The 19,394-nt window shown below is 39.2% G+C and overlaps 1 protein-coding gene across 3 annotated transcripts in view; it reads right to left on the bottom strand.

Annotated features, from left to right (window-relative positions):
• The window catches only part of GKAP1 (G kinase anchoring protein 1), an 80,892-nt gene that overhangs the window by 21,370 nt on the left and 40,128 nt on the right, over positions 1–19,394 (bottom strand). The window lies entirely within an intron of this gene.

Here is a 19,394-nt window from a genome sequence, read left to right as displayed (position 1 = left end):
ATATTCACAGAGTTGTACAACCATAACCCATTTATAAAGTTACATCAAGCCCAAAAAGAAACCCAGAACTTATTAGCATCATTTCCCATTCCCTCCTAATCCCTCCCCTCAGCTGTTCCCTAGGCAACACTAATTACTTTCTGTCTGTATAGATTTGGCTATTCTGGACATCTGATATAAATGGAATCATACCGTATAAGGTCTTTTGTGACTGGCTTCTTTCACTTTGCAAAATGTTTTCAAGATTCATCCATATTATAGCACCTATCAGCACTTCATTCCTTATTGCCAAATAATATCCCACTGATGGATACACCATATTTTATTTCTCAATTCATCAGTTGATGGACATTTGAGCTGTTTCTACCTTTTGGTTATTATGAATAATGCTCCAGTAAACATTCATGCAACAAGTTTTTGTGTGGACATGTTTTCAGTTCTCTTGGGTATATACCTGGAAGCAGAATTGCTGGGACATATGGTAACTCTATGTGTAACCTTTTGAAAAATTGCCAAATAGTTTTCCAAAGTGACCATACTATTTTACAACTTGTTAATATATTCAGTGTATGAGGCTTCTGATTTCTCCACATTCTCACCAACAGTTGTTATTATACATCTTTTCAAATTATAAACACCCTAGTGGGTGTGAAGTGGGTGTGAAAGAGATTCATTGTGGTTTTGAATTGCATTTACCTGATGGCTAATGGTGCTAAGCATCTTTTCATGTGCTTATTGGACATTTGTATATCTTTGTGAAAAAACGTTTATTCAGATAGCTTGCCCAATTTTTTTGTTATTTTTTTGTTTTTTAAACTACATGTGAATTTATTACTAAAAAAATTTTTTGGGGCTGCACCACACAGCACATGCAATCTTAGTTCCCCAACCACGGATCGAACCTGTACCCCCTGCATTGGAAGCATGGAGTCTTAACCACTGGACCGCCAGAGAAGTCCACTTTGCCCAATTTTTAATTAGGTTACTTTTTATTTTTGAGTTTAGGAGTTCTTTATAAATTCTAGAAACAAGTCTCTTATCAAATACATGATTTGCAAATATTTTCTCCCATTCTGTGGGTTGTCTTTTCACATTCTTGACAGTATCCTTAGTATCACAAAAGTTTTAATCTTGACAAAGTCCAATTTATCCAAGAAATCACTGCCTAACTCAGGGTCATCAAGATTTACTCCTATATTTTCTTCTAAGAGCTTTATAGTTTTAGTTCTTACATTTAAGTTTATAATCCATTTTGAGTTATTTTTTGCATATGGTGTGAGAAGGGGTCCAAATTCATTCATTTGCATGTGGCTATCCAGATTATTATTTTCCCATTGAATTGTCTTGGCACCCTTGTCCAAAATCAACTGAACATAAATAAAAAGGCTTCTTTCTGGACTCTTAATTTTATTCTTTCAACCCATATGTCTACCCTTATGCCATACCACACTGCCTTAACTACTCTAGCCTTGTATTGCTCAAACTTTTACAGTATATTTAAAAGCAATTTTTACATAAATTCTACACACAAATGATAAGGAGGTAAGACTATCACAATCTACTCAATTATGTAAAGTTAGAGAGTTTATATGTTCTCCAAGAAAAGTATCATTTCCTTTCCAACTTCCTGTCGCAAGACAGAGACTGAAGAAAATGTTCCTCTCACTCTCATAGCTTTTCCCTATGTCCCACATTCTTGAGTTTTAATATTCCCGATTTTACCCATTTCAACTGTATTTGTCAGCAAATGACCCAACAGTTCAATGACTGTTCATCCTTTTCCTTTCACCTTATCTTAGAAAGTGTTTGAAAGAAAAAAAAAGTGTGTATCAGTGCTTAATATACAAATAATATTTTAAATGTTTGTAGAGCACTTTATATTTTGCAAAGCACTTACAGAAACATCCCTTTAGTTGAATCTCATTAACACTGTAAGAAACTGATAGAGCAAGAATATTTTCCCCACAAAGTAATCATAGTCATAGGAAAGTTAAATAACTTGCTCATGAGTGATTCTACTGCCAAGTGGTACAGCTATAACTCAAAGTCCACTGCTTCATAAAATACTTCCAGTATATTCTGGTAAGACTTCATTTTAAAGCAATGAATACAACAATGCTTAAAACACTGCTGAGCTTCTATGGAAGGTATAGCATGATGATGGCAACTAATCAGCCTCTGGATTTCACTACTTTAAATAGTGCAGTTCCAACTAATGTCCTCTGTTTTTTGATAGCTGCTACCATTACCAGCATGCCTATCCCAAAGGGTACTCTGTCCTTGATATTTTTTCTTTAGTGAGGCATAAAATTTCTTTTCAGCCTAAGGATAGAAGTTTTCAAAAGATACCTTGACAGGAAACTACAGAGAAATGAAACAAAAATGAACCAACAACGCCCCCCTCCCCCAACACACACCTCAACAGAAAAAAGACAAAAATGCACCAAGTGTTAAGAACACAGATTCTTTAATAAGTCTAGCCAATTCAATTTCAATTTAACAAATTCTGAGCACCTATTATGTGCCAAGAATGTAATGAAAAAGACAGTACAGTGTTTGTGTAAGTATAGCCTTATAGATCACTGGAACATAATTAGGAGACTGGACATAAGCCTTCACATTTATGGTCAATTTAATTTTTATGAAGGTGTCAAGTTACTTCATTAAAGAAACAATATTGTTTTCAACAAATGGTGCTGGGAGAATGGATATAAACATGCCAAAAGTGTATCTGAACTCTTTCTTCACACTACACACAAAAATTAACTCAAAATTAGATCATGGAGAAGATTCTGTGAAGATGGCAGAGTAGCAAGCACCAGGAACCTGTGTCCTCACACAGACAATAACTGCATTGGCAGAATCTGTCTGATTTGGGAACAACTATTTTGGAACTCTGAAGTCTGTTGAAGGCTTGCAACTTCCAGGGAAACTCTTGGATGGTAAACTGCAGTAAATTTTGGTCAATTTCAGCTCTTAGCACAGTAGCAACTACCCATCCACCACCCTCAGTGATGTGGCAGGCAGCTGTGTACATGTTCCTGGAGCAGCTTGTACACAGTTTATGGGAGCCAGGGTGGGCAGCAAGGAGCCTCTCCTCCAAATAATGGGGATCTGTGTTCTGGTCACTAATTGCCACTTCTGATTACAGAGGTGCAGACTAAGACACAAAGAGGCAGGCAGCCGTTTTTGCTGCACCTCCCCTCATTGTTGCAAGCCCCTCCCCATCTAGCTGAAGTGACTTCCAGTGGATTTAAAGAGCTAGTGCTCTCCCCCTCCCCCCTCATATTTTGCTTTTCCACTTTTGAGAGCCAGACTTTAAACAAGAGGCCATTCATGGGCTTCCCTGGTAGCACAGTGGTTAAGAATCCGCCTGCCAATGCAGGAGACACAGGTTTGAGCCCTGGTCTGGGAAGATCCCACATGCCACAGAGCAACTAAGCCTGTAAGCCACAACTACTGAGCCTGCACTCTAGAGCCTGTGAGCCACAACTACCAAGTCTGCAGGCCACAACTACTGAAGCCCGCACATCTAGAGCCCATGCTCCGCAACAAGAGAAGCCACTGCAGTGAGAAACCTGTACATCTCAACAAAGAGTAGCCCCCCGCTTGCCACAACTAGAAAAAGCCTGCACGTGGCAACAAAGACCCAACGCAGCCAAAAATAAAATAAATAACAAATTAAAAATATATATTAATGTTTGAAAAAATACAATAAAGACCAGCTTATTAAAAAAAAAATAGGCCATTCAAAAACAACTGCCTGTAAGGGGAAAATTAGAAAGTGACTATGAATGCCCAAGGAAAGGCTATGAAAAGACCTAAGACATTAAGTTTACAACAATCAAAAAAAAAACCCAAAACAGTAATAAAAAACACCAATCCCTGAGGAAGGAGGAGAATCTGATTTCCAGAGTTACCATATTACTAGACTCAAATGTCTCATATTCAACAAAAAATCACAAGGCATACAAAGAAACAGGAAAGTATAACCCATTGAAAGTAAAAAGAAATCAACAGAAACTGTTCCTGAAAAATACTTATTTATGGCAGTTGTATTAGACAAAGACTTTAAAACAACTCAACTGTCTTAAAGATGCTCAAAGATTTAAAGGAAGATGTGGAGAAAATCAAGAAAACAATGTGTGGACAAAATGGAAATGTAATTAGGGATTAAAAAAAGAAACTTAAAGGGATGCCAAAAGGAAATTCTGGAGCTAAAAAGTACAATAATTGAAACAACACATTCACTAGAGTGACTGAAAGGCAGAGTTGAGCAGGCAGAAGAAAGAATCAGTAAACTTAAAGACAGGACAACAGAAATTATCTAGGCTGAAGAACAGAAAGAAAAAAGATTGAAGAAAAGCAAACAGAGCCTAAGGGACCTGTGGGACACCATCAAGCAGGCCAACATACAAATTGTGGGAGTCTTAGAAGAAGAAAAGAGATAGAAAGGGGCAGAGAGAATATCTGAAGAAATAATGGCTAAAAACTTCCCAAATCAGGGCTTCCCTGGTGGCGCAGTGGTTGAGAGTCCGCCTGCCAATGCAGGGGACACAGGTTCGTGCCCTGGTCCAGGAAGATCCCACATGCCGCGGAGTGGCTGGGCCCGTGAGCCATGGCCACTGAGGCTGCACGTCCAGACCCTGTGCTCCGCAACGGAAGAGGCCACAGCAGTGAGAGGCCCGCGTACCGCAAAAAAAAAACAAAAAGCAAAACCCACAAACTTCCCAAATCTGATGAAAGACATGACTATAAACATCCAAGAAGCTTAAAGAACTCCAAGTAAGATGGACTCAAAAAGACCCACAGCAAGTCACATTATAATAAATTTTCAAAAGACAATGACAAGGGGCTTCCCCAGTGGTCCAGTGGTAAAGAATCCCCCTTCCACTGCAGGGGACACAGGTTCAATCCCTGGTTGGGGGAACTAAGATACCACATGCCGTAGGGCAACTAAGCCCACATGCCACAGCTACTAAGCCCACGCACCTCAACTAGAGAGAGTCCACATGCCACAAAATACAGAGTCCACATGCTCTGGAGCCCGCACACCACAAGTACAGAGCCAACGTGCTCTGGAGCCCATGCGCCAGAACTAGAGAGAAAAAACCTGCATGCCACAACTAGAGAGAAGCCTACGCACTGCAACGAAGACCTGAGGCAGCCAATTAAAAAAAAAAAAAAAGACAATGACAAAATAAAATCATAAAAGCAGCAAAAGGAAGAAAAGCATCATATACGAGGGACCCTCTATAAGGTCATAAGCAGTTTTCTCATCAGAAACTTTGAAGGCCAGAAGACAATGGGCTGAAATATTAAAAATACTAAAAGAAAAAAACCTTTCAACCAAGAATGTTATATGTGGCAAAACTCTCCTTCAAAAGTGAGTGAGAAATCAAGACATTCCCAGAAAAACAAAATCTGAGGGAGTTTGTGACCACTAGACCTGCCCTGCAAGAAATACTCACGGTAGTGCTGGGAAGGTAAAAAGAATGAACTTTAGACAGTAACTCAAAGCCACATGGGGAAGTAAACATCTCAATAAAGGCTAATTATAAAAGCAAGTATTGGGCTTCCCTGGTGGCGCAGTGGTTGGGAGTCCACCTGCTGATGCAGGGGACACAGGTTCGTGCCCCGGTCTGGGAAGATCCCACGTGCCACAGAGCGGCTGGGCCCGTGAGCCATGGCCACTGAGCCTGCGCGTCCGGAGCCTGTGCTCCGCAATGGGAGAGGCCACAACAGTGAGAGGCCTGCGTACCACAAAAAAAAAAAGCAAGTATTATTGTAAAAATGGCATGTGACTGTACTTTTTGTTTTCTACATGATTTAAGAGACTAATATGTTTAAAGGAACAAAAACAATTATTGGTGTAAATGCTAACATTAACATAACTTTGATTTGTAACTCCAAATCTTGTTTTCTACATAACTTGAAAGACTAATGCACTTAAAATAATTATCAAAATAATTATCAGTTTATGTTTTGGGGCATGCAATGCATAAAGATGTAATTTTGTGACATCAGCAACTGAAAGGGAAGAGTGGTCAAGACAGCAGAGTACAGAGACCAAGAGCTCACCTCCTCTCACAAGCACACCAACTTCACACCTATCTGCAGAACAACCACTGATGAAGAAGACTAGAACCTACCAGGAAAGATCTTCTACAACTAAAGACATAATGAGATGGGTGGGAGGGGTGGACTCGTGACAGAGTCTAATCCCATACCCCCAGGTGGGCAATGCAAAAACTGGAGAATAACTATACTGCAAAGGTTCTCCCACAGGAATGAGAATTCTGAGCCCCATGTCAGGCCCCCCAGCCCAGGGGGCCAGCACTGTGAAGACAAGCCCCCAGAGCATTCAGCTTTGAAGGTCAGTGGGGCTTAACGACAGGAGCCCCACAGGACTGGGGGTGATAGAGACTTTACTCTTAAAGGTTGCACACAAAATCTCATGCACACCGGGGCCCAGGGCAAAAGCAGTAATTTGACAGGGGTACATCTACCTGCTGGTCTTGGAGAGTCTCTTGGAAAGGTGGGGGGTGGATGCGGTTCACCCTGGGGACACAGACACTGGTGACAGACATACTGGGGAACATTCAGCTGTGTGAACTCTGCTGTCATGGGGGCTGACATCTGGGCTCATCAGCTCCAAGACCTGGCACCACCCAAGAGCCTGCAGGCTACAGTGCTAGGACACCTCAGGCCAAACAACTAACTGGGCAGGGACACAGCCCCAGGCATCAACAAACAGGCTGCCTGAAGACTTCCTGAGCCCACAGCTGCCTCCAAACATGCCCCTAGATATGGCCCTGCCCACCAGAGGGCCGAGACCCAGATCCACTCACCAGTGGCCAGGCATCGGCCCCTCCCACCAGCAAGCCTGCACAAGCTCTAGATTAGCCTCACCCACTGCAGGCAGACACCAGAAGTAAGAAAACTACGATCCTGCAATGCAGGCCAGACCCAACCCTGGGACCAGCCAGGCCCTGACCCTGCCCACTAGCTGGCCAAAGCACCCTCTGGGACACCGTGGACCCAAAAACTGTATGAGGAATTGCCTCCCCCCAAAAATCTGAAACGACCTCTGAGATCCCTGGGACCTACAGCCAGACTCTAGGACAAGCTCTGCCTGCTAGTATTCCAGCACTAACCACAGGATCTGGCAACGGTGCACTGGCAACAGCCACAGACTCTTCAGGACCCTGACTCTGCCCACCAGTAAGCCAGTATTAGCCCCGGGGCTCCCTAGGACTCTGCATCCAATCCAGCCACTTTATGACCAGGCCCTATTAAACAGCAGCCAACAGCATCTGCACGAGGCAGGGCCTAGCAACTAAGCAGACTAGGGGCCAATCAAGGCTACCAGACTGCTCACATAGTGAGCCTGCTGCAAAAGAAGGACCACACAGCTCTCTTAGTGGGAAGCCCCAGAGCACACAGCTTGGGTGCCAAGAGGAGAGTGCACAGTGGGGACACACCGGATGCTTCCTACAGAAGGCCACTTCTCCTAGGTCAGGAATCAGAGCTGACCTATCACATACACAGAGATATGAATAGCAACATAGACAAAATGAGGCAGCAGAGGAATATGTTCCAGACAAAGGAACAAAATAAAACCCCAGAAGAAGAACTAAGTGAACTGGAGATAGGTAATCTACCCAAGAAAGAGTTCAAAGTAAGGATCATAAAGAAGATCCAAGAACTCGGCGGGAGAATGGATGCACAGAGCAAGAAGTCGGAAGTTTTTAACAAACAGCTACAAAACCATAAAGAACAACCAAACAAAGATGAAGAATACAATAACTGAAATGAAAAATACACTAGAATGACTCAATAGTAAACTAAATACTTCAGAAGAATGGATCAGTGAAATCACTGCCACTGAACAGTAAAAAAGAAAAAAGAATGAAAAGAAATGAAGACAGTTTAAGAGACCTCCCGGACAACATCAAAAGCACTAATATTCACATTACAGGGGTCCCAGAAGAAGAAGAGAGAAAGGGCCCGAGAAAATATCTGAAGAGATAATAGCTAAAAAACTCCCTTGAAAAGTAAACGGTCACCCAAGTCCAGGAAACACAGAGTCTCATACAAGATTAACCCAAAGAGGAATACACCAAGATAAACTGTAATTAAAATGACAAAAATTAAAGATAAAGAGACTATACTAACAGCAGCAAGGGAAAAGCAAAAAATAACATACAAGTGAACTCCCATAAGGTTATCAGCTGATTTTTCAGCAGAAACTCTGCAGTACAGAAGGGAGTAGCATGATATATTTAAGGTGATGAAAAGGAAAAACCTACAACCAAAATACTCTATCCAGCAAGGCTCTCATTCAGATTTGACAGAGAAATCAAAGGCTTTACAGACAAACACAAAATGAAGGAATTCTGTACCACCAAACCAGCTTTACAACAAACGTTAAAGGAACTTATCTAGGCAAAAATGAAAAGGCCACAACTAGAAACAAGAAAATTACAGAATGAAAAAGCTCACTGGTAAAGACAAACATACGATAAAGGTAAGAAATCATCCACACACCAAGCTTGTAGGGAGATTTAAAGACAAAAGTAGTAAAATGGGGCTTCCCTGGTGGCGCAGTGGTTAAGAATCCACCTGCCAATGCAGGGGACATAGGTTTGAGCCCTGGTCCAGGAAGATCCCACATGCCACAGAGCAACTAAGCCTATGCGCCACAACTACTGAGCCTGCGCTCTAGAGCCTGCGAGCCACAACTACTGAAGCACGCATGCCTAGAGTCCAAGCTCCACAACAAGAGAAGCCACTGCAATGAGAAGCCTGCACACCACAAAGAAGAGTAGCCCCTGCTCACGCAACTAGACAAAGCCGCACGCAACAACAAAGACCCAACGCAGCCAAAAATAAATAATAAATAAATTTATTTTTGAAAAAAAGTAGTAAAATGATCTGTATCCACAATAAGCAGTTAAGGAATGCACAAAACAATTAGACATAAAATATGATATAAAAAAACAGTAATCATGAGGGGAGAATACAAATGCAAGGTATTTAAAAGGCATTTGAAATTAAGGAATAAGCTACTTAAAACAATCACGTATATACATACACTGCTATACAAAAACCTTGCGGTAAACACCAACCAAAAATCTATAACAGATATACACACAAATAAGAAAAAGGAATACAAATACAATACTAAATATAAAGTCATCAAATCACAAGAGAAGAGAACAAAAGAAGAAAGGGGGAAAATACCTACAAAAACAAATCCAAAACAATTAACAAAATGGCAATAAGTACATATTAATAATTACCTTAAATGTAAATGGATAAAATGTTCCAACCAAAAGACATAGACTTCCTGAATATATACAAAAACAAGACTCATATATATGCTGTCTATAAGAGACCTACTTCAGATCTCGAGACACATACAGACTGAAAGTGAGGGAATGGAAAAAGGTACTCCATACTAATGCAAATCAAAAGAAAGGTGGAATAACAATATATCAGACAAAACAGACTTTAAAGACTGTTACAAGAGACAAAGAAGGACACCACATAATGACCAAGGGATCAATCCAAGAGAAGATATAACAATTGTAAACATTTATTCACCTAACATAGGAGGACCTCAATACATAAGGCAAATGCTAACAGCCATAACAGGGGAAATCAACAGTTACACAATCATAGTAGGGGACTTTAACACCCCACTATCACCAATGGACAAATCATCCAAAATGAAAATAATTAAGGAAACACAAGCTTTAAATGATACATTAAACAAGAAAGACAATTGATATTTATAGGACATTCCATCCAAAAACAATAGAATACACTTACTTCTCCAGCACACATGGAACATTCTCCAGGATAGATTATATCTTCGGTCACAAATCAAGCCTTTGTAAATTTAAGAAAATTGAAATCTTATCAAGAATCTTTTCCAACCACAACGCTATGGGACTAGATATCAATTACAGGAAAAACACTGTAAAAAATACCAACACGTGGAGGCTAAACAATAGACTACTAAATAACCAATAAATCACTGAACAAATCAAAGATGAAATCCAAAAATACCTTGAAACAAATGACAATGAAAACATAATGACCTAAAACCTATGGGATGCAGCAAACCAGTTCTAAGAGGGAAGTTTATAGCACTACAATCCTACTGCAAGAAACAAGAAAAATCTCAAATAAACAACCTAACCTTACACCTAAAGCATTAGAGAAAGAAGAAAAAAAAAAAAACCCCAAAGTTAGCAGAAGGAAAGAAATCATAAAGATCAGATCAGAAATAAATGAAAAAGGAATGAAGGAAACAATAGCAAAGATCAATAAAACTAAAAGCTGGTTCTTTGAGAAGATAAACAAAATTGATAAACCATTACCCAGAATCATCAAGAAAAAAAAGGGAGGAGACTCAAATCAACAGAATTAGAAATGAAAAAGGAGAAGTAACAACTGACACTGCAGAAATACAAAGGATCATGAGATTACTACAAGCAACTCTATGCCAATAAAATGGACAACCTGGAAGAAATGGACAAATTCTTAGAAAAGCACAACCTTCCAAGACTGAACCAGAAAAAATAGAAAATATGAACAGACCAATCACAAGCACTGAAATTGAAACTGATTAAAACTCTTCCAACAAACAAAAGCCCAGGACTAGATGGCTTCACAGGTGAATTCTACCAAACATTTAGAGAACAGCTAACACCTATCCTTCTCAAACTCTTCCAGAATATAGCAGAGGGAGAAACACTCCCAAACTCATTCTACGAGGCCACCATCACCCTGACACTAAAACCAGACAAAGATGTCACAAAAAAAGAAAACTACAGGCCAATATCACTGATGAACACAGATGCAAAAATCCTCAACAAGATACTAGCAAACAGAATCCAACAGCACACTAAAAGGATCATACACCATGATCAACTGGGACTGGATCCCAGGACTGCAAGGATTCTTCAATATACTCAAATCAATCAATGTGATACACCATATTAACAAACTGAAGTATAAAAACCATATGAAAATCTCAACAGATGCAGAAAAAGTTTTCGACAAAATTCAACACCCATTTATGAGAAAGACTCTCCAGAAGGTAGGCATAGAGGAAACCTACCTCAACATAATAGAGGCCATATATGACAAACCCAAAGCCAACTTCGTTCTCAATGGTGAAAAACTGAAACCCTTTCTGCTAAGATCAAGAAGAAGACAAGGTTGCCCACTCTCACCACTATTACTCAACACAGTTTTGGAAGTTTTAGCCACAGCAATCAGAGAAGAAAAAGAAATAAATGGAATCTAAATCAGAAAAGAAGAAGTAAAACTGTCACTGTTTGCCAATGACATGATACTATACATAGAGAATCCTAAAGATGCTACCAGAAAACTACTAGAGCTAATCAATTAATTTAATGAAGTAGCAGGATCTAACATTAATGCACAGAAATCTCTTGCATTCCTATACACTAATGATGAAAAATCTGAGAGAGAAATTAAGGAAACATTCCCATTTACCATTGCAACAAAAAGAATAAAACACCTAGGAATAAACCTACTGAAGGAGACAAAAGACTTGTATGCAGAAAACTATAAGACACTGATGACAGAAATTAAAGATGACAGAAACAGATGGAGAGATAGACCATGTTCTTGGATTGGAAGAATCAACATTGTGAAAATGACTCTACTACCGAAAGCAATCTACAGATTCAATGCAATCCCTATCAAACGACCAATGGCATTTTTCAAAGAACTAGAACAAAAAATTTCACAATTTGTATGGAAACACAAAAGACCCCGAATAGCCAAAGCAATCTTGAGAAAGAAAAATGGAGCTGGAAGAATCAGGCTCCCGGACTTCAGACTATACTACAAAGCTACAGTACTCAAGAAAATATGGTACTGGCACAAAAACAGAAATATAGATCAATGGAACAGGATAGAAAGCCCAGAGATAAACTCACGCACATATGGTCACTTTATCTTTGATAAAGGCGGCAAGAATGTACAATGGAGAAAAGACAGCCTCTTTAATAAGTGGTGCTGGGAAAACTGGACAGCTACATGTAAAAGAATGAAATTAGAAGACTTCCTAACACCATAGACAAAAATAAACTCCAAATGGATTAAAGACCTAAATGTAAGTCCAGACACTATAAAACTCTTAGAGGAAAACATAGGCAGAACACTCTATGACATAAATCACAGCAAGATCCTTTTTGACCCACCTGCTAGAGAAATGGAAATAAAAACAACAATAAACAAATGGGACCTAATGAAACTTAAAAGCTTTTGCACAGTAAAGGAAACCATAAACAGACGAAAAGACAACCCTCAGGATGGCAGAAAATATTTGCAAACAAAGCAACTGACGAAGCTGCTTGTATATCTCCAAAATATACAACTCCAGCTCATGCAGTTCAACATCAAAAACAAAAACAACCCAATCCAAAAATGTGTGGAAGACCTAAATAGACATTTCTCCGAAGAAGATATATAGATTTCCAACAAACACACGAAAGGATGCTCAACATCACTAATCATTAGAGAAATGCAAATCAAAACTACAATGTGGTATCACCTCACACCACTCAGAATGGCCATCATCAAAATATCTACAAACAACAAATGCTGGAGAGGGTGTGGAGAAAAGGGAACCCTCTTGCACTGTTGGTGGGAATGTAAATTAATACAGCCACTATGCAGAACAGTATGGAGGTTCCTTAAAAAACTAAAAATAGAACTACCATATGACCCAACCATCCCACTAGTGGGCATACACCCTGAGAAAACCATAATTCAAAAAGAGTCATGTACCACAATGTTCACTGCAGCACTATTTACAATAGCCAGGACATGGAAGCAACCTAAGTGTCCATCGACGGAAGAATGGTTAAAGAAGATGTGGCACATATATAGTGAAATATTACTCAGCCATAAAAAGAAATGAAATTGAGGTATTTGTACTGAGGTGGATGGACCTAGAGTCTGTCATACAGAGTGAAGTAAGTCACAAAGAGAAAAGCGAATGCCATAAGCTAACACATATATATGGAATCTAAAAAGAAAAGTGGTTCTAATAAACCTAGGGGCAGGACAGGAATAAAGACACAGATGTAGAGAATGGACTTGAGGACACAGGGATGGGGAAGGGTAAGCTGGGATGAAGTGAGAGAGTAGCACTGACATATATACACTACCAAAAGTAAAACAGATAGCTAATGGGAAGCAGCTGCATAGCACAGGGAGATCAGCTCGGTACTTTGTGACCACCTAGAGGGGTGGGATAGGGAGGGTGGGAGGGAGACGCAAAAGGTAAGAGATATGGAGATATGTGTATATGGATAGCTGATTCACTTTGTTATACAGTAGAAACTAATACAACATTGTAAAGCAATTATACTCCAATCAACATGTTAAAAAATAAATAAAATAAAATAAAGACTGTTACAAGAGACAAAGAAGGACACTACATAATGATCAAGGGATCAATCCAAGAAGAAGATATAACAATTATAAATATATGCATCCAACATAGGAGCACCTCAATATACAAGGCAAATGTTAACAGGAATAAAAGAAGAAATTAACAGTAACACAATAATAGTGGGGGACTTTAACACCCCACTTACATCAATAAACAGATCATCCAGAGAGAAAATCAATGACGATACATAGGCCTTAAATGATACCTTAGGCCAAATGGACTTAATTGATATTTATAGAGCATTCTATCCAAAGGCAGCAGAAGACACATTCTTTTCAAGTGCACATGGAACATTCACCAGGATAGATCGCATGCTGGGCCACAAAGCAAGCCTTTAAGAAAATTGAAATAGCATCAAGCATGTTTTCTGACCACAATGCTATGAGATTAGAAATCAACTATAAGAAAAAACTGCAAAAAACACAAACACTTGGAGGCAAAACAATATGATACTAAACAACCAATGCATCACAGAAGAAGTCACAGGAAATCAAAAAATACCTAGAGACAAATGACAATAAAAACACAACGATCCAGGGACTTCCCTGGTGGTGCAGTGGTTAAGAATCCACCTGCCAATGCAGGGGACACAGGTTCAAGCCCCGGTTCAGGAAGATCCTACATGCTGTGGAGCAACTAAGTCTGTGTGCCAGAACTACTGACCCTGTGCTCTAGAGTCCGCGAGCCATAACTACTGAAGCCCGCGTGCCTAGATCCTGTGCTCCGCAACAAGAGAAGCCACTGCAATGAGAAGCCCACGCACCGCAACAAAGAGCAGCCCCTGCTCTCCACAACTAGAGAAAGCCTGAGCACAGCAACGAACACCCAACACAGCCTAAATAAATCAATTAATTAAATTAAAACACACACACACACACACACACACACACACACACACACACACACAAAAACACATGATCCAAAACCTATGGGATGCAGCAAAAGCAGTTCTAAGAGGGAAATTTATAGCTATACAAGCTTATCTCAGGAAACAAGAAAAATCTCAAATAAACAACCTAACATTACATCTAAAGCAACTACAGAAAGAAGAACAAACAAAGCCCAAAGTAAGTAGTAAGTAGAAGGAAAGAAATCATAAAAATCAGAGCAGAAATAAATGAAACAGAGACTGAAAAAACAGTAGAAAACATCAACAAAACTAAAACTGCTTCTTTGAAAAGATAAATGAAATTGATAAAACTTTAGCTAGACTCATTGAGCAAAAAAGGGAGAGGGCCCAAATCAATAAAACCAGAAATGAAAAAGGAGAAGTTACAACCGACACCACAGAAATAGAAAGGACCATGACAGACTACTATGAGCAGCTATATGCCAATAAAAATGGATACCCTAGAAGAAATGGACAAATTCTTAGAAAGGTGTTATACAATCTTCAAGACTGAAACAGGAAGAAATAGAAAATATGAACAGACCAATCACAAGTACTGAAATGGAAACAGATTTTAAAACCCTCAACAGAAAAAGTCCAGGACCAGATGGCTTCACAGACGAACTCTATCAAACATTTAGAGAAGAGTTAAAACCTATCCTTCTGAAACTATTCCAAAAAACTGCAGAGGAAGGAACACTTCCAAACTCACTCTATGAGGCCACCATCACCTTGAATACCAAAATTAGACAAAGATATCACAAAAAAAGAAAATTACAGACCAATATCACTGATGAACATAGACACAAAAATCCTCAACAAAATACTAGTAAACTGAATCCAACAACACATTAAGGGGTCGTACACCATGATCAAGTGGGATTTATCACAGGGATGCAATGATTTTTCAATATCCACAAATCAATCAGTTTGATGAACCACATTAACAACTTGAAAAATAAAAACCATATGATCATCTCAACAGATGCAGAAAAAGCTTCTGATAAAATTCAACATCCATTTATGATTAAAAACTCTCCAGAAAGCAGGCACAATGGGAACACACTTCAACATAATAAAGGTCATATATGATGAACACACAGCTAATATCATACTCAACAGTGAAAAGCTGAAAGCTTTTCCTCTAAGATCAGAAACAAGACAAAGATGTCCACTCTCGCCACTTTTATTCAACATAGTTTTGGAAGTGCTAGCCACGACAGAGGAAAAAAATAAATAAAAGTTATCCAAATGGGAAAAGAAGAAGTTAAACTGTCATTGTTTGCAGATGATATGATACTATACATAGAAAATCCTAAAGATGCCACCAAAATATTACCAGAACTCATCAATGAATTCAGTAAAGTTTCAGGATGCAAAATTAATACGCAGAAATCTGTTGTATTTCTACACACTAACAACAAGAGGTGAGAAACAGAAATTAAGGAAACAATCTCATTTACCACTATCAAAAAGAATAAAATACCTAGAAATAAACCTACTTATGGAGGCAAAAGACCTGTAATCCACAAACTATAAGATGCTGATAAAAGGAATCAGAGATGACACAAACAAATGGAAAGATATACTGTGTTTTTGGATTGGGAGAATCAATACTGTCAAAATAACTATACTACCCAAGGCAACCTACAGATTCAATTCAATTCCTATCAAATTACTAATGGCATTTTTCACAGAACTGGAACAAAATTTTTTTTACTTTTTATGGAAACACGAAAGACCCAGGATAATTAAAGGAATCTTGAGAAAGAAAAATGGAGATGGGGAGGAATCAGGCTCCCTGACTTCAAACTACATCACAAAGCTACTGTAACCAAAACAGTATAGTACTAGCACAGAAACAGAAATATAGATCAATGGAACAGGATAGAAAGCCCAGAAATAAACCCACACAGCTATGGTCAGTTAATCTATGACAGGGCTTCCCTGGTGGCGCAGTGGTTGAAAGTCCACCTGCCGATGCAGGGAATACGAGTTCGTGTCCCGGTCCGGGAAGATCCCACATGCCGCAGAGCGGCTGGGCCCGTGAGCCATGACTGCTGAGCCTGCGCGTCCGGAGCCTGTGCTCCACAACGGGAGAGGCCACAACAGCGAGAGGCCTGCATACCGCAAAAAAAAATAATAACAATAATAATCTATGACAAAGAAGGCAAGAATACACAATGGAGAAAAGACAGTCTCTTCAATAAGTCATGCTGGAAAAGCTGGACACCTACATATAAAAGAATGAAATTAGAACATTCTCTAACACAATACACAAAAATAAACTCAAAATGATTAAAGACCTAAATGTGACACCAGATACTATAAAACTCCTAGAGGAAAACATAGGCAGAACACTCTGACATAAATCACACAATATCTTTTTGGATCTGTCTTACAGTAATGGAAATAAAAACAAAAATAAACAAGTGGGACCTAATTAAACTTATAAGCTTTGCACAGCAAAGGAAACTATAAACAAAACAAAAAGACAATCTATGGACTGGGCAAAAATATTTGCAAACGATGTAACCAAAAAAGGTATTAATTTCCAAAATATACAAACAGCTCAATTTTAAAAAAAATCAAAAAATGGGCAGAAGACCTAAATAAACATTTCTCCAAAGAAGACATAGAGATGGCCAACAGGCACACGAAAAGATGCTGAACACCACTAATTATTAGAGAAATGCAAGTCAAAACTACAATAAGTTGTCACCTCATGCTGTTCAGAATGGCCATCATCAAAAAGTCTACAAATAAATGCTGGAGAGGGTATGCGGAAAAGGGAATCCTCCTACACTGATGGTGGGAATGTAAACTGGTGCAGCCGCTATGGAGAACAGTACGGAGGTTCCTTAAAAAACTAAAAATAGAGTTATCATATGATCCAGCAAGCCCATTCCTAGGCATATATCCAGAAAAGACGAAAACTCTAGTTTGAATACATGCATGCACCCCAATGTTCAGAGCAGTACTATTTACAATAGCCAAGACATGGAAGCAACCTAAATGTCCATCTTCAGATGAATAGATAAAGAAGAAACACACATACACACATACACAGGAAAATTACTCAGCCATAAAAGAACAATGAGATAATGCCATTTGCAGCAACATGGATGGACCCAGAGATTATCATACTAAGTGAAGTAAGTCAGACAGAGAAAGACAAATGATATCACTTACATGTGGAATCTTAAAAAAATGATATAAAGGAAGTTACAAAACAGACATAGACTCACATAGAAAACAAACGTAAGGCTACCAAAGGGGAAAGGGGGAAAGGGATAAATTAGGGATTTGGGATTAACAGATACACACTACTATACATAAAACAGAAAAAACAGTAAGGACCTACTGTATAGCACAGGAAACTATATTCAGTATCTTGTAATAATCTATAATGGAAAAGAATCTGAAATATATGTGTGTGTATGTATATACACATATAACTCAATCAGTTTGCTATACACCTGAAACATTGTAAATCAACTATACTTCAATTAAAAGAAACTGAAAGGGGTGGGGACAGCAGTGTAAAGGAATAATTTTTGGATGTTACTGAAGCTAAGCTGCTATAAATTCAAATTAGTGTTATAACTTTAGAATGTTAAATGTAATCCCCAAGTAATCACAAAGAACATAGCTAGAGAATATACACAAAAGGAAACAGGAAAGGAATTTAAAATATTTCACTACAAAAAATCAACTAAACACAAAAGAAAACAGTAATGCAGGAAATGAGAGACAAAAAAACTATAAGGCATATAAATAGCACAATGACAGAAGTCCCTCCTTGTATCATGCTAAGTGAAATGAGTCTGACAGAGAAAAACAAGTACCATATGATTTCACTTATAAGTGGAATCTAAAAAACAAACATAGATACAGAGAACAAAGTGGCAGTTGTCAGATTAGGGGAGGGGGACGGATGAAATAGGCTAAATGAATTAAGATGTACAAACTTCTAACTGTAAGATAAATAAGTCACAGGGATGTAATGTACACATGGGGAATGTAGTCAATAATGCTGTAAAGGGCTTCCCTGGTGGCGCAGTGATTGAGAGTCCGCCTGCCGGTGCAGGGGACACGGGTTCGCGCCCCGGTCCAGGAAGATCCCATATGCCGCGAAGCAGCTAGGCCCGTGACCCATGGCCGCTGAGCCTGCGCATCCGGAGCCTGTGCTCCACAACGGGAGAGGCCACAAAAGTAAGAGGCCCACGTACCGCCAAAAATAATAATAATAATAATGCTGTAAAAACTGGGGACTTCCCTGGTGGCACAGCGGTTAAGAATTCGCCTCCCAAGGCAGGGGACATGGGTTCGAACCCTGGTCCAAGAAGATCCCACATGCCACAGAGCAACTAAGCCCATGCCCCACAATTTCTGAGCCTGCGCTCTAGAGCCCACGAGCCACAACTACTGAGCCCACGTGCCACAACTACTGAAGCCCACATGCCTAGAGCCTGTGCTCCGCAACAGGAGAAGCCACTGCAACAAGAAGCCCACACACCGCAATGAAGAGTAGCCCCCACTCGCTGCAACTAGAGAAAGCCCACGCACAACAACGAAGACCCAATGCAGCCAAAAATAAATAAATAAATAAATAAATAATTTTAAAATACTGTAAAAACAACTTTGTGTGATAATGGATGTAACTGGTTTTATTGCAGTGATCATTTCACAATGCATAAAAATATCAAATCACTATGTTAAATCTGAGAAACTAACATAATATTTTAGGTTAAAAAAATAAGTACCTCCTTATCAGTAATTACATCAAATGAAAATGAATAAGCTCTCCAATCAAAAGACAGAGATTGGTAGAATGTATAAAGATTCATGATCCAAGTATATGCTCTCTCCAAGGGACTCACTTGAGATCCAAAGACACAAACAGGTTGAAAGTGAGGGATGAAAAATTACACTATGTGAAAATAATAACCAAAAGAGAGCAAGAGTGGCTATACTAGTATCAGACAAAACAGACTT

This window comes from Stenella coeruleoalba (genome assembly GCF_951394435.1).
Source record: "Stenella coeruleoalba genome assembly, chromosome: 7".
In the NCBI taxonomy this organism is placed as follows: Eukaryota; Metazoa; Chordata; class Mammalia; order Artiodactyla; family Delphinidae; genus Stenella; species Stenella coeruleoalba.
This window is presented reverse-complemented; position numbering and strand designations above follow the sequence as displayed.